General features: G+C 48.1%; 1 protein-coding gene across 4 annotated transcripts in view; it reads right to left on the bottom strand.

The window, feature by feature from the left end:
* The window catches only part of LOC135907303 (uncharacterized), a 113,383-nt gene that overhangs the window by 57,591 nt on the left and 38,250 nt on the right, over positions 1-17,542 (bottom strand). The window contains exons 1-2 of one of the 4 annotated variants that reach the window (XR_011507238.1): positions 13,418-13,472; positions 13,128-13,261 (exon numbers count right to left, since the gene is read on the bottom strand). The exons of the other annotated variants lie outside the window; for them this stretch is intronic. The gene's annotated coding sequence lies outside the window, so the exon portion shown is untranslated. Of the gene's footprint in view, positions 1-13,127; positions 13,262-13,417; positions 13,473-17,542 lie in introns of those variants that run through there. 4 annotated transcript variants of the gene reach the window in all.

Below are 17,542 nucleotides of genomic sequence, written 5' to 3'. Positions count from 1 at the left end.
GCATATCTTCACGATACGGCGGCCCCAGCTCTGGATCCAAAGACCACTAAACCTCTCGTACAACGTTCGAAGTCTAGCAGTCTCTCTACACTAAATGATACGAGTACACCCTAAGCCAAGCAACATAGATGCGCAAGCTAGTCAATTCACAATGTGGCATTAGAGCTGCAGGGGCTACCAACATAAAAAGGCGTCCCAGCCGCAATTTATTCGATCGCGCCCTGAGAAATTGCATGTTATTCTGCTTCAAGAAATGCCCACCCCCAACGTCACTTTGCCCGTGCATCGTTTGGAGATGATGAGTAACGAGGGGGGGGGGGGGAGAGGTATCGCAACCCTACTTTGCCACAGGCCTACGCACATCGGCTACGATCTAAAGATGACTGGTTACAAGATTGAATACATCATGGCGGAAATCAATCCAAACTCTTCAAGTGGCAATGAGGACAGCATCTTTATTCTCCATGTCTACAACAGCCCAAAGGAGCTGAAGCAAAGAAGATTCATGCCGCTCCTTACAAAAGCAGTCAAACTAGCTGGACACTCACCGCTAAACGTTACCGGAGACTTTACCGCCCCCCACCACGTTTGGGGTTACCCTTACATTACGAGCAAAGGGGAGATTATATGGCACGAAGCGGCAGACCTAGAGTTAACGTTCATCACGGACCCAGAATTCCCAACTAGATACGGCACATTGGCATGTCGAAACATGACTCCCGACCTCACTTTTGTTCACAATGCCGCGGAACACACCTGGACTAATTTGCACCAAGATATGGGTAGTGATCATAATATATTACCTAACAACTTACGGATTAGGCGGAAGAGAGTACACAAATTTCAGGTCGTAGACTGAGACGAATTACAAAAAATCAGAAATAACAGGGTGATTGGAGAAATCAACCTAAGCTTGGAACAATGGATCGCACAAATAAGGGAGGACGCTGGCGCTGCACTAGGTGCTAATGGATCTCCCAATCGACAAGAGGGACAGCCGATTGGCGCACCTCATAGAAGCTAAGAAATCTCTACTCAGCCAATTGAAGGCTCAGAGAGTCAACCGTAGGCTGAGAAAGAAAGTTGCCGAAACCAATCGAGAGGTGGAGGAGGACTGCGAAACCCTCTCTAAGCAACAGTGGGATGAGGTTTGCAACTCCATAGATGGCCGAATGAGAAAAGGAGGAACCTTGAATCTACTGAAGCGCCTACTAGACGAAACCAACACAAAATCGAATCAACACAACACGTTAAGCAAAATTCTGCACATGGCACGGAATGACTCATCCAAGTCGGACGTTATCGCACAGTTAGTGAATAGGTACCTATCCGTCCCTCCTCGATTGGAATATGTGGGAATAAGCAACCCAACTTTAGATGCAGAATTCACAGTTGGAGCGGTCAGGGCGGCTTTACATGACCTCAACGGAAGATCTGCCTCTGGTCCCAACAAGATAACAAACAGTATGGTTCGCAATTTGGATGATGATTCCATAGAGTACTTGACACATGGAAGAGAGGTGACGTTCCTGGCGAATGGAATACCGCCCACACCATTTTAAAACCAAAACCGGGCAAGCCCTCAGGCCTCGAGAATCTACGACCGATCTCACGCACATCGTGTTGGGAAAGGCTGCTGAACACGCAATGCTGAATCGGTTATCTAGGTACCTGGAAGAGCACGGGATTCACGCGTATATGATTATCGACTTAAGGTCTGGCCAATTTACGGAAGATACCATGTTCCTACTCAAGAACCAAATAATCAGCCGCAAGACTAGGGACACGAGAGAATTACTTGGAGTAGAGATGGAGAAACCATATGATAATATCCTCTACACCTTATTACCCAAAACCATTTCGAACCTCGGTCTGGGCAGTCACATTCATCAATATGTCGAAGCCTTTTTTAGTGGAAAGATGGCCACGTTCAAAGTTGGGGACCTAACCTCACATGCAATGAAGCCAGGTAACCGAGGCACACCCCTGGGAGCGGTCATCTCGCCCACTCTTTTCAATATCTCCATGATAGGTCTGGCCATAAGACTTCACGACATCGAAGGCTTATAATGGACCATTTACGTGGATGAGGTAACGATATGTTGTACTGGAGGCAGCGATGGAGAAATAGAACAAAGATTACAATATGCCGTAAACGTCATTGAAGAGCACTTCATCCCAATGGGACTCCGATTCTCACCCGAGAAATCGGAGCTCCTTACTATACCGACCTAAGACACAAGGCCACAAACCCAGGGGTTGGCTTCCTCGTGGGGAGAACGACATAACGCCATATACCAAGAGCGGAAGCGTCATCTCAAGGATGTATTCATATGGGTCCTGGGCTTGGTGATCCAAGCCCAGGACCCAGATGGGTCTAACTGGACCCATCTGATTATTGGACCGAGAACGGGTCCAATTATCAAACGATTCTACGTATCGCTAAGATAGTGGACAACGCAGTCAGGCTCATCAAAAAAGTAACTAACCGCCGACATGAGCTTGGAGAAGACGATGTCGTCAGAGTAGTTCCCGCCTTTGTGCTATGTCACTTCGCCTAGTAACAGCAATGCACGAGTAGCAGAGATCAGAAAGAGACAAACTCAATGCATTGTTAAGAAAAGTAATCAAGGTAGCTCTTGGGCTACCTATGTAGACGGAAACTGGAAGACTCATGCATCTAGGGCTGCACAATACACTGGAAGAAATAGCCGAGGCACAAGAAAGAGTCCAATTCATTAGACTTTCCATCACGTGATCAGGAAGACACATCCACCAACGGATTGGTAAGCCAATAACAGAAATACATAATAACCACAGAAACATTCCAAAAGATGTGCGGAAGAATATCACAGTCATGCCTGTTTCAAGGAATGTTCGCCACATTCATAATACGGGCAGAAGGCAAGCCAGAGCCAAAGCCCTAGTAGAGAGAGTTAAAAATCAGGCTGAAGAATGTGGTTCGTCGACGCCGATTTCATGTCCGACAGAGGAGCCTTCACAGCGGTCCTTCTGAATGGTAAAGGTCAAATATTCAACTCGGCTTCCACTTACACCACAAAACCAGAAATTGCAAAATAGGTAGCCATCGCATTGGAATATTTAGAACCACAATCGGATTGTGAGGCAGGCCGTAGTGGCGGACTCCGGATTAATTTTGACACCATGATGTTCACTAATGTGCCCCACAATTGAAGTGCACGTGCGTGCTCTGTTTCACCCCTGTTGAAATGCGGCTGCCGCAGTCGGAGTCAAATCCGCGACCTCAGGCAATGTCATGGCCGCAAAGCTACCGCGGCGGGCACAGAAGTGTTGATTTACAGTCGACCGCTTGCGTATTGTCACCTGGACCCTGCGGTGCGCTTTAATTAATGCGGATCTGCTTCTGCACGTCCTGCGTAATTTGTCCGCTTGACATATTTGCATGATGTTTAATTTTTAGGAATAGGAGGAACGTACTGTATCGTACCTTGAAATTGATCTTAAGTTCCTGCAACAGGCTGCCGTACAACAGTGTGGTTTTTTGCCTTCTCACGTCACGTCACCTCCTCCCCTCCCGTATGGGAACTGCCTTTTCTTTTCGCTCCTCTCTACAGTTCTATCTGCGTTCCCTCTGGAGTCGCTCGTTAGTAGAAAGGGAAGCGCTGCAGTTTCTGCAATGCTTTCGAGGGGGGTCACAGATAATCACAGCTGTCAAGAGGCTGATGTGGCGACGCCCACGCCCGAAAAGTCCAGGGGGCATTGTGCATATTCGACGTGGTAGGGTCCAAACGAGTTTCTCGCGTCGCCTTTCTTCCCTCAGAAGCCGCTGCAGTGGGAAAGTCGAAGAGGCAAAGAAAACTTCGCTCTGAATGGAGAGAAACAGAAAAATAAAACAAAACAACAAGTACTAAAGGCATTCAATATATCGTACAGACCGCGAAAAGCACAACCATGCTTCAAAAGTCCGATCTTCAGCTGTGTATTGTAGTCTTGCGATTTGTCACTAGGCAGTTGCACCACTCTTGCAAAACACTACTGAAAACCTCGCTTAACTTATTCCGACAGCCCTGGGGCTGCATTATATTCGGGATCGGCCAATATGCTTAGACTGGACTATCTTTGGGATTGGCCTACAGAGACGGCCAGATAGTCGTAAGATTATTGTTACCAAAAACGCATTAACTCAACACGAATGCATTGGAATAATAAACTTCGGCAGAAATGTTATAGATGATGGTACAAGCCAAGTTACAGCCTCGTGGTGTAAATATTCCTAGTTGTGCAGTTATGTGTGAGGCGATGATTTCTGGGATGATGTGCACAAAATGTAAACACGAAGATGTGGAAATGGTGGCGTGACGAAGACACTGTGAAGCCAACAGAATGACGACGCCCTCACGACAACGACAGAGCGATGATAGAGCGAAAATGAAGGCGTGACAGTATCGGTCAGACGGCGATGGTGTGACGAAGACCGAAAGGTGACATGGTAAGTGACGGTGCGACGACAAAATTGCCAGAACGGTAACATGAGAACAGTGAAATGACGATAGCTTAACGACGAGCAAGATGTCAGTAGGATGCAATGATGATGACGGTGCGACGGTGATGTTATCAGTGCAGCAGCATGTCGAAAACAACATGACTGCAGTGCAGCGACGACAGTGTGACGACGACAACGCTTTGACGACAATGAAATGGAAGCAACGTGCATTACGATGACGCGACAATGACAGTATGACGATAAAATGGCGAAGGTATGACGATGGCAATATGCCGAAAAATGCGCAGTGGCATGACAACAGCGTGACGACGGTGTTCCGTTTAACGATGACGAGGAAGATGACAATGACAGTATGATGACGCATTATGACATCACACTGATCATGGAGTGATGACGACGACGACGGTGGGAATATGGAATCATAGCGACGGAGGGAACTGTGCCAAGATGACGGCACGACTACGACGGCGTGAAGACGGCATGACGTTAGCGGAGGGATGATAGTGGATGACCAAGGTGGCATGATGACTGTAGAATGCCTGTAAGGGACGCGAGGAGAACGAAAACTTTTTAGTGGTGAAATATTTCAGTCAACAACGAATACGGTAGAAAAAGAGCGGTAGAGAAAGAGAAAGAAACAATATTTTGGCCTTAAAATCGACATGAAGCAGTGCGAGAAGGAGGAGTAAAAAAAAACCTGCCCTGGTCGTGGTTTTATTCAACCGCAATCTCGCTGATCAACCGTAGGCGTTCCGGCGTGTTGAGGAAGCCGTCAGTGTCCAAGGACCCGAGACAGTCACCTAGGCTGGTGGGGCGGCAGCCCCACCCCGCCCGTAATTCCCAGATATCTTCAATAAACGTTTCACTCACTCACTCAAATCCAAGCAGTGACCAGCGAAGCTGTCGTATCATCTGACCCAATAGACCAATGTGACGTAGCCTTGAACTGGGTGCTGCTAAGCCTGGGCATGACGCCGTTGTGCATACTGACGTTGTTGTTCCTTTCATCGCTCATCGTAATCGCGCTACCCTTCAGGTGTCCAAAGTGTGCCTGGCTTGCTCCGGCCAGGAGCGGCTGGTTATTGCCTACTCCGAGCGCGACGCCGTTGTGCTTATTGACTTTGCTGTTCCCGTCGCGGCTAATCGTGTTTACGCTGCTTTTCGGGAGTCCTATGTATGGCCTTTCCAAAGTGCTATCAGCTTACCAATAAAATCAGTTGCTCGGCGGGTTCTTCTTTTAGATATGAAAATGTACTTATGCCACTTCCTGCTTCTCGTGCTAGAGTTGCCGCTTCCCGCCAACTGCAGCTTATGCAACCGTGATCAAGCAGGGGATAGCAGAACATGAGGAGAATCCCAAGGTACTGGAGGTCAGGCGACTAGCACTGAGCAAGACCATCATGCTCACATTCACCACCAAGAAGGTACCGAGGAAAATCAAATGCCTAGGTGTCATCCTGAACTGTTACTTGTACAAGAAAAAGTACGACGTATGCTATAAGTGCGGAGACCTGGGACACCGATCCGACGTATGCGAGAGCAAGGAGGAGAAGTGCAGGGGCTGCGGCATCCCCAACCCAACCGAGGGACACGATTGCAACCCCACCTGCAAGCTGTGCGGCTAGCCGCGCTCCACCGGCGACAAAACCTGCAAGGAGACCTTCAGAACCCCATACTTCGTTAAAAAACGACAATGGGATAAGCTCCAGCAACAGGAGGAGGAGGAGGAGAAGAAACTACCAGAACATCCCAGCAGGCGGGACGAAAGCAAGACGCGGGCCACGAGCAAGGAGCGACTCTGGTCCACATCCTTCCCGAGGCTACCGCAGCAGGCCACCACCACCCCGCCCAAAAAGCAAGGGTCACCACCCACCAGAAAGGTAGGCTGGGAAGCGGGGAATTCCCATGACTTAGGCACAGTGAGGGAGCGCAAAGAGCAAATGAAGCAACAAAACGAAATGATGAAACAGCAACAGGAGCAATGGAAGTTTCACCAGGAGCAAACACAAGCTCAGATGCAGGAGCTCCGTAATCACGCTATCGAGCTGCAAATGGAGAACAATGAGCTCAAAGCTCAACTCAGACAACCGGAAGCACATCAGGAGGCCACGGAGAATAAGTCGTCCGAAGCCGAGCAAGAGGCGGCTGCACTGCCAAAGAAAAAGCGAGCTAAAAAGGCCGATTCTGGCCATGTGAAGGCCGAGGGCAGGGTAGACAAACTTGAGGTAGACATGCAGCAACTGAAAGAGGCAGTGCAACAGGTGGCCATAGTTACCCAGCGTAACGCGGAGAGGGTAGACCAACTCTCAGCCCAGCTCAGCCAACCAGTCACCCCAATGGGAACTAAAATGGACCAACTGGCAGAACAGCAAAAGCAAATCCTTTTGCGGTTGAATCATGGCCAGACTGAATGCTAGGGCAAACACAATATGGCATTGGAACTGTAGGGGCTTCACAAAACAAAATGAAACGTTCTCCAAGCCTACTTTGCAGACGCGATGGTCCCGACATCATCGCGCTCCAAGTGTGGGGAAAGAACGGTAAACTGAGCGGATACAAAACGTACCCAGGCCGGTCGCCAAACACTCAGACTGGTAACCTGGGGAAGAGAAATATCACCCTCATGCAGCATGAGGTAGGATGCACGCAGATTGGCTACGTGTTAAAGCAGATTATACCGCAGAGGAGGAAATAACGCAGCCTGCTATTCCTGAACGTCTACAGCTCTCCTAAACTAAGGAAAGGCTGTGGCTTCATGGAGCTCTTTGCCAAAGCGCAAGCACTGGCACAAGAGCAGCAGCGCCTTGTAATAGTAGGGAATTTTAATGCGCCACACCAAGCATGGTGATACAACGACTGCCAGATAAAGGGGAGGGAATTATGGGACGCCATGATGCAGTGCAATTTAACACTCCTCAACGATTCACTCGCACCGACCAGGCAGGGGAACAGCGTGTCATATGGCGCCACCCCCAACCTGGCTATGATCAGAGCGGACGTCGAGGCTACATGGCACAACACTGGAGAGAACCTAGGCATTGATCACAGAATCATAGAGATCGTTGTCCAAAACAGGGTAAAAATCAAACGTGAGAGGAAAGCATTCAAATCCATCAATTGGGAATCCTTCCGCGACAACGGAGGGGGTTGCGGGGAGATCACCGACATAGCTGAATGGACCAAGCATCAAGCAGGCGTGCAAAGAGGCTGAGGAGGAAATAGAATTAGGTGAGAAACAAGACTGGGTTGATGAGACAACTGTGGCAAAAGAAAAAAAGAGGCAGAAACCGAGCTCACCCAAAAAAGGGGCAACCGTAACCTTGGAAGGAGAATAGCAGCTCTGAACAAGGAAATCGAGAGCCATGCCCAAACACTAAACAGACAATACTGGAAGGACATCTGCGATAGGCTACACGGGAAATTAAGCTCCGTCACCACCTGGAAACTATTGAGGCACCTCCTGGACCCAGACACCGAAGCAGAGACCAGGAGAAAAATGAAAAGACTAACACACAATTTCCAGGGGTCGGAGAAGGATATGATCAACCAGATAAAAGAGAAGTACATAGTGGAAACAAACACCGAAACATTACTGGAATATAGCGGCGAAAACAACGAGGAGCTAGACCAAGCAATCGAGGTCCAAGATGCCTTAAACAAGCTCAGAGGAAAAACCGCTGCTGGCCCAGATGGGGCCAACAACAAGATGCTTAGAAACCTCGACAGCTCCCTTCAGCAACTAACGGCATTCATGCAAAAGTATTGGGAGCGGGGGGAGATACCTGGGGAGTGGAAGAAAGGAAATCTAGTCCTCATCACCAAACCAGGGAAAGAACTCAAACTAGAGAACTTTAGGCCAATATCGTTAACCCCCTGTGTAGGCAAGCTCATGGAGCACGTCATACAAAACAGGCTCAACGGATACTTGGAAAGTAAGGAACTCTACCCAGACAACATGGTTGGATTCAGAAAACAATTACCCACAGACGATGTCACGCTACAACTCAAAGAACAAGTATTGGAAAGGAAGACTAGTGACTCGAGAGTCATAGTGGGACTGGACGTCAGCAAAGCATTTGACAACGTGAAACACAAAGCGATCCTGTCACACCTAAATCACCTGAATGTAGGAAGCAAGCTATACAACTACATCAAAAGCTTCCTCACGGACCGAACGGCGAACAAAGAAAGTGGGAGCACAATAAGAGAAAACATTAAGCTAGGCAACAAGGGAACACCGCAGGGATCGGTGCTATTCGCAACCCTTTTTAACATTACAATGATCGGGCTTCCAGAGACTCAGAAAGCTAGAGGGCCTCTGCCACACTGTCTACGCTGATGACCTCACCCTTTGGGTCGACAGAGGCGGTACCGATGGCCAAATAGAAGACACCTTACAAAGGGTAATCTGGGAAACGGAAATCTATCTGAGAACCATAGGGCTAAAATGCTCGCCGGATAAATCGGAGATGCTAATCATGAGCAAGCAGCAGGTCAATATCCAGCTCCTGGTCAACAACACCCCGCTCCCAAGGGTGGACAAGATGAGGATATTGGGTATGTGGATACAAGAAAATGGGAGAAACACCGAAACGACAAACAGACTAGAAGCCACGACCAACCAAACTTGCATGCTTCTCAAGAGGATAGCAAACAAGAATACGGGGATGAAGGAGGCGAACCTACTTAGGCTTGTTCACTCTTTCATCATTAGCCGAATTACCTACGCTGTCCCGTACTTAAAGACAACTAAAGCAGAGAGAGACAAGGTACACATCCTCATCAGGAAAGGTGTCAAAACAGCCCTAGGTTTAGCACCGTGCACATCAACCGAGACGATCCTCAACCTAGGAGTGTCAAACACGCTAGAGGAAATGTGCGAGGCGACTCACGGCACATGTCAGATTAAGTGGCAGCAAAATGGGCAGATCCATACTTAGGAAACTGGGCTACCAGAGCCCAGAATCGCGAGAGGGGATAACCACCATCCCCAAAGAAATTAGCAACAGGTTGAGAATAGCCCCCTCCCAAGAAACATGCACCCCATACACAACGAGGAACGCAGGAGAAGCTGAGTCCAAAGACTCCAAAGCTCCCTCCTCCAAAAACAAGGAGTAGTGTAGACCGATGCGGCCGAGTACCCAGAAGGGCACTACACTGCAGTAGCAGTGAGCGACAAAGGCGAGATAATCTCGAGCTGTAGCATGCGACACTCTTCACCAGAGGAGGCAGAGACGGCGGCGATTGCCCTGGCAATCACAAACCCATCAACCAGAATATTTGTCACCGATTCTAAAACTGCAATCAAAGCCTATGACACCCAGAAGGTGTCCAGAGAGGCCGGCAAAATTCTGCAGGTAGGCAAGGAGAACGTACCCAACGACCTAACTAGAATAATTTGGGCACCCGCCCATAGTGGACTCACAGGAAACGAGATCGCCAACGAGGCATTCCGAGGACTCGCACACCGGGCTTCAGCCTAGGCAGACTACTCCCTGTCCAAAAAGCGAGACGTAACCACATATAGAAAAATTCCAGAACACTATAGAATGGGCAGGAGAACACTCCCTCCCCCCATAGATATCTCACGCACAAAGAGTAATCTGACGACAACTGCAGACGGGTACCTTCCCAAACCCGTATATCCTACACAGATGGCACCCTGAGGTGCACTCTTCCAAACGCAAAACCTGTGAAGGCATAGCGACTCTAAATCACATGCTCTGGGCTTGCCCAGCACTAAACGGTCTATATGGAAACAGAGTCATGAGAATCCTCCCTCCGTAGCCAGGAAGAACAAGCCCAAAAACAAGTCGTTGTTCAAGCCCAGGCCGCCGCCGGAAGCCAACGAATTCCGGCCGACGTCTAGGGGGGGAGGTAGACGGTGAACGGAGGAGCTGCGTCTCACCCCGATCAATCATACTCCCTGACGGGTGCAAATAAAGTGCTTTCTCTCTCTCGCTGACGGGAAACGCTTGCGGCAAACGCTACGCGCGAAGACGAGCTCTCTTGTTCTTTTTATTTGTTTCCTCCGCGCGTCTGGCGCAGCCACTGCCGCGGATGCGAGCGCCATCGGTAGTGCTGCGAGGAACCCAGCCGCGCACATGGTGCGCGCCTTCCGCTGTGATTAGTGGACTTTTTCCCACGGACACATCAAAAGCTTGGGAGATGGAGGCACAGAACAACCATATAAACTTAGAGAAGGGAAACTACCTTACAGAGTGCAACGGAAATAAGAGTAGCGGTGGCGTTGTGAATTAAAGTGCGCGACCGAGAGATGGCGCTAGCGAAATCAAAACTAATATCTTAATTATTACGTAGTGAGCAATATGGCCGCTACGGTAGCGACTGGTAGACCTCGTCGCGCGGCCCGCTCGCTGGTTTTGGGTGATTTTCTACCGCTTTCGGGGTGGTATTCGTGTGTACGCTACTCCATTACTACAGATATCTTTATTATGTCGCCAGGGGAGCGAGAGGCTTCAATTCGCAAAAAAAACATTAAACAAGTAAGCTTACATTGTTTATTGTCAATGGTGAATGAAGCAGTACATGTCACTACTTTCGTACAGGTCAGGTGGACTTAATGCTGTCAGTCACTGAGTTTACAACAAACAGAAACCCAGATGGTCATCTGTTTATTGAAACTGATACCTGAAATTGAGTTTTCTCAACGTGTTCGGCCAAAGCAGAGAGCACGAAGCTTCAGACGATGTTTATGCTAGGCTACCCTCGTACTTGTGTTGCGTACAGTGATGTTTCACGTGTTTCATAGTGCATTATCTGCGTTCAACGATTTCAGCTATGTTAAGAAAAGATACGCAAGAAGTGCTCGGCAAAGATGTACTTTCCGGAAGCTAAGCTATAGCTGCAATGTACCGTTCTTCTCATAACACATTGACGAGAGGCACAAAGTGTAGGAATAAAAAAGCGGCTTGCTAAATTTTACATCATGCATTGTCTGCTCTTGATATTTCTGCGGCACATTTAGTGTTCATTTAGTGGCAGTAATGGCTTCGACACAAGTGGAGTACTCGTAGGAGAGCGAGAAACGTTGTGGAGACAAGGGTGCTTACAAGGACCTTTGAAAATATTGTGCGAATAAACAAGGACACTAAATAAACATATAAGTAGGGCCAATTAATGCTCACGGATCTTTGGAAAATGCAACTTACAGTTTCATGTTGAAAAAGCATCTCGGCTTGTGTATTCAAACAAGTAAAAGAGGTTGCAAAGACATCAACATTTCAATTAGCAGAGGTGAGCAAGGGAAGCCTCTGCCTGGAGCCAACATTTCAACAAGCAAACGTATTTGTGAGGGCTGTGACGAAGACAAGTTCCCACTCTGAGGCTTACCTTGCTCGTCCACTGTTGATTCGCTAAATGTTACGCCAATATTACTCCAAGTATATTTCAAAAGCTTTTGGGAACACACTGCTCAGGTTTGTCCTCTGCTGCTTGAAGAGAAAGTAAAATTGTTTTTAGTGATTTGTCTTGTTTTGAGAAGTATGGAATAGTCCGTATATGTGCATTTGCCCTTTCTAGCTATCTCTTACGGTTTAGGGTTAGCCTAGTTATTGATTTCATGCAAACTGTACATCTCATGCAAACTCCAACGGAAATAAGAGTAGCGCTGGCGTTGTGAACTTAAGTGTGCCACCGAGAGGTGGAGCTAGCGAAATCCAAACTAACGTCCTAATGATTACGTAGAGAGCAATATGGCCGCTACGGTAGCGACTGGCAGGCCTTTTGTAGATAGGAAATGTAAAATAATGCGCGTATCCAAATCTAATTGTAATCCTAGCGCTTGCCCTTTGAACAATGTCCTCTTAGATTTCATTATGTCATATAAATATCTTGGCGTACACATTACAAATACCTCAAATTGGACCACTAATATAAAATACATCATTAACAATGCTAATCGGATGCACGGGTACTTATGTCGCGGCTTTTCAAAGCACCGCATACTTCAAAACTACAGCTTTACAAGACTCTAGTACGCTCGAAGCTTGAATATGTATCTGGAATATGGGACCCTAGAAACGTTAATCTTATTACTTCATTATACTCGTTTCATTCTTTCTCATTATAACCGTACCATGAGTACCTCAATGAAAACTAACCTAGCACTTATTCCACTAGCTAACCGGCACAATGTCGCCAGTATCGCTATTTGAGAAATGTTTACATCACGCCCCACTTCATGACGACTTCATACTGCGGCTTCAGTACATTTCAAAGCACATTGATCATCGCAGTAAGGTAGGAATTTACTCATGTTACACGAAGTGTCTCAATCATTCATGCCCCGTACATCTCAGGAACGGAACTACCTTCCTTAAAGTATGGTAGCCATCGTCAATAGCAAACTTTTTTACAAAACATTAGCTAACATTGTATACTCAGGAAAATTGTTATGTTACAGAACTCACTGCATCTGTATGTGTGTTTACTCGACCACTTTGTAACCACTCCCCTTTTTAACTCGTTATAGGCCTGACGGTATTATAAATAAAAGATAGAATAATAAACTGAAGTGTGCCTACCAGGGTTTCAGTCACCAGGAAGTATAATTTACTCAAAATTGCATAGAGCGTTTTTGAAGATAATAAAATATTTGCATTTTCATGTAACAAATTACCCTGTGAGGGAGCATCTGATACTTGGGGGTAATGCCTGTTGAGCTGATTTGCGAAGAGCAGATGACATAGTTTGTGTACTGCAAGTAGGAGCTTGCTACATTGTTTCTCTTCTAGGTGGCATGACTATAACGACCTGAAAAAAAAACAAAAACAAGTTGGCACTCAACATGTTACTTCTCCGGTTGTCATAATACGCCCTTAATGCAAGTAAGGTTGTATGTAAAATTTTAACATTCCTGCCCAGTACGATACAAAACTGTAGACTGATGCGTTCCTGATGCTAACACACCTCTGTTTGGTAAACTTGCAAACTTTTCATGGTGAGGCACATAGTTCAAGAGGACCTGTTATTATTACGGTAACTGTTGAGCTTCCTATGGCTTGGCATGGGCAACTTGCAGACCAATAATCTCTGTTTTGTCCTACTTCCTGAAAAGAGAATTGATGAAATCATGATAAACATTCAAGGAAAAAATGGTGTAACAAAAGTTCGTCAAATAAATCAACAAATCACTTTTCTACGTGAAGTGTTCAGACCCATAACTTGGGAAGATTCTGGCCCAGTGGTGACACATTCACTGTTGACGTGTACGTCCAGAGACAATAGAGTTCAAAGGGACGAACAAATATGAGCAACGTCTTGGAGGCTGTAGCAGAAATAAAAAAAAAGAGCCTCAGTTACTATGGCGGAAGTGCGCGTGAGTTTCTGATTCATATATCACTAAGAGTGCACAAAATGCTCCATGACAGAAAAGCACACACACACAACAGTGTCTTGAGTGGGCATTTCTTCCAATGGTGTGTTTGTGTGGGTGGTGCTTAGTGAAGCCTTGATTAGAGGACATTTTTTGCCACATATTAGGTAATAAACACAGTAATCTTGTAATGTAGAAAACGCAATTATTCAATCTATCACCGCAAGTACATTTGCACTAATTTGTTGTGAAATTATCGCAGCGTATCATTTACGTAGAAACAGCCAAAAGTATTTTTTAGTTATGCTGTACTCCATGGTGGGACTTTTAGCAACGTGGAAGAATAACAAGAGCCTTGTTTGAATTCCCTTTGAGAGCAATAAATTTATAATTATTATTTTCCACTTTTAAGAAATGTATACGGCAATCTGTTTTATTCGCCTCGCACGCAAATATATTCTAAGCTAAAAATGAGAAGCAGCGCTTCTTTACTCAGCGGCGCACACACCCAGAGGCTGCAAGGTTAATTCGTCTTCGTCGGTAGTTTCCAACCGGACTGCACTCCATTCCAGCGGCGAATGGATGGATCTCACACTCGTCACCGATCCAAAGAATAGCACGAGGCTCGGCACAAGTGTTCAAAGAGACACGAACCCCGACTTAACCCTCACCAGAAATATCCCCCAAGCTTGCTGGACCAATCTGGAGGAGTACCTAGGCAGCGACCACGCGCTGCTAGCCACCACTCTCCATGGGCTCGAATACAAAGCCAGGATAGGCACGGCTCGCCTCACGGATTGGACCAAGCTGCGGGAGATAAGAGAAGAAAGAGCTGCGAACGAACAGAGCCAACAGCTTCAGTCAATTAAGGACTGGATCACTCAGCTTCAGAAGGATGTGAAGGCGCACACCAAAATGCTTGAAACATCCACCACCACTCCAAGCATCGACGCTCGCTTGCTCCACATGTGGGAAGCCCGGCGTAGCCTGCTGAAGCGTTGGAAAAGGCAAAGATTAAATCGCAAGCTCAAGAGGCGAATAGCACTACTTACACAAGAGGCTGCGGAATACGCTACCACACTATGCCGAGAGAATTGGCTATCCCTCTGCGACAGCTTGAGAGGACGACTGAGTACTTCCAAGACGTGGAAGTTATTGAGGTATTTAATCAACCCGGCCAGCAGCAAAACGGAATCCCACCACAATATGGCCCGAGTAATTCACCAATTTCCTGGAAATGAGGCGGACCTCCTTTTGGCTCTCAAAGCCCAGTACTTCCCCACACAGCCATCGGAGCCTCTGCCACCCTACACCGGCACCCCTAACGAGCTCCTAGATGAGGACATTCGTCTACATGAGGTAACAGCGGCGATAATGGGCTTGAGACGCCACACAGCCCCGGGAATGGACCAAATTACCAATAAGGCACTCGTAAATCTTGACAGCCCCTCGCTACTAGAGCTTACCGCTCATCTTAATGAAGTATGGAGGAAAGGAAACCTTCCCGAGGACTGGAAAATAGCCGAGGTTCGTCTGATACCGAAGCCAGGCAAGCCACCAGCCATTGAGAACCTACGACCGATCTCCCTCACTTCGTGTGTAGGAAAGCTCCTAGAGCACATCGTTCTCAATCGGTTACAACCATTCCTGGAGGACTCGGGGAAACTACCAACAACGATGATAGGATTCCTTCCACACCTCTCAACTCAAGACATCCTACTTCAGCTGAAAGAGGAGGTGATTGTACCAGCGACACGGAACTCCCCCACGGCTATCCTCGCCTTAGATCTTAAAGGGGCGTTCGATAACGTCAAGCACACAGCAATCTTACAGAGGCTAAACGCGCTGGGCTGTGGGGCCAGGACGTACTCCTATATCAGAGATTTCCTCTCAGATAGAAAAGCCATCCTAAAGGTCGGGGACAAAGCCACAAACCCCTTCCTACTGGGCGGGCGCGGCACACCACAGGGCGCAGTGCTATCCCCTCTCCTTTTCAATATCGCCCTAATAGGCCTACCGCCGCTCCTCGATAACATCCCAGGGATCCGGCATGGCCTATATGCTGACGACATTACCATCTGGTCGTCCACAGGGTCCATCGGGGAAATGGAGAACCGCTTGCAGGAAGCTGCAGACGTGGTGAGCGACTATGCTAGGTCATGCGGGCTCAGCTGCGCCCCCCAAAAGTCGGAGCTACTCCTGGTCTCACCGCGAAAGAAGCACAGATGCGACTTGCCCACTATCAACATACAGCTGGAGGGACACACCATCGTTCCGTCTCGGAGCGTAAAGATATTGGGAATGGTTTTCCAGTCGGATCGCACCAATACAATATTAATTCAAAAGCTTAAGACTACAACAGCCCAAGTTACGCACATGATCCGGCGAATAACAACCAAGACAAGAGGCATGGGGGAGGCGGACACGCTTCGGCTTGTCCAAGCCTTCGTCGTGTCTCGAATAACTTACGCTATTCCGTACGCACTACTCAACGAGACGGAACTCAAGAAAATCAACACAATGATCAGAAAGGCATATAAGCAGGCGATGGGTCTGCCAATCAGTACGTCCACAGAACGCCTACTACGACTAGGTGTGCACAACACGGCCGAGGAGCTGATCGAGGCACATTTATCCAGTCAGAGAACAAGGCTGGCGATTACGGAAGCAGGGAGGTCCATTCTCTTACGTCTGGGGCTCTCTGCCCCTATGAGCCATCCGACGCCTCAGACTGTGAGCTTACCCCATGTCATCCGGAGAAAAATCACCGTACGTCCTCTGCCTCGCAACATGCACCCAGTGCACCACGCAGAGCGAAGGGAGGCCCGCGCCCTGGCCATACACAAGCGATACGGAACTTTACCCTCTACAGCCTACACTGACGCGGCTTCTTACTCCAGACGCGCAGCCACAACAGCCACCGTAGTCGTCAACACAGAACATCGGAGCAGCATTTCGCTCACACGAAACAATCCCCTCCAAGCCGAGGAAGCGGCCATAGCCCTCGCTCTCTCCCAAACAGAGGTTGAAGTCATAGTGACAGACTCCCAACAGGCGTGCCGCAACTTTGCTAGCGGCAGAATTCATGCCACTACACTCCGGATCATCAATCAAAAGCCGCCAACGAGGTCAGTCATGATCATCTGGGCGCCAGCTCATCAAGGCATTCCTGGCAACGAGGTCGCCAACCACGTGGCTCGAGATCTGACCCACCGAGCCGACGCCGAGGAATCTGAACCCGAGCGCATGCACCCTCTAGTCTCTTACCAAGACATCACACAACACTACAAGCTAACCCGCAGAACATATGCACCCCCACACAAGTCACTACCTAGAGAGCAGGAGCGATTCCTCCGGGCTCTACAGGTCAATACATTCCCCCACCCAACCAGGAATCACCTCATAGACCCTACAAAATTCTCTCCGCAATGCCGCTTCTGCGCAGAGCCCGGGTCCCTCAGGCACATAGTAGGAGGTTGCAGAGCGGCACCATTAAATCATCCGAACCCTTACCCCACTAACGAGCTTTGGGAGAGAGCCTTGGCCAGCTCCGACCTCGAGGATCAGCAACGGCTGATTACGAGGGCCCAGGACGCGGCCCGAGCTCAAGGCATTCTGGACTGAGGACGCCTCTCCCTAGCTGCTTCACCTAATAAAAATGTTTATTCTCTCTCTCTCTCTCTTCACGCTAGCTAGCACATCTTTGAAAAGCAACACGT

The sequence above is a fragment of the Dermacentor albipictus genome, chromosome 7, assembly GCF_038994185.2.
Source record: "Dermacentor albipictus isolate Rhodes 1998 colony chromosome 7, USDA_Dalb.pri_finalv2, whole genome shotgun sequence".
In the NCBI taxonomy this organism is placed as follows: domain Eukaryota; kingdom Metazoa; phylum Arthropoda; class Arachnida; order Ixodida; family Ixodidae; genus Dermacentor; species Dermacentor albipictus.
The sequence above is the reverse complement of the archived record's forward strand: the minus strand, read 5'-3'. Positions and strand labels throughout refer to the sequence as shown.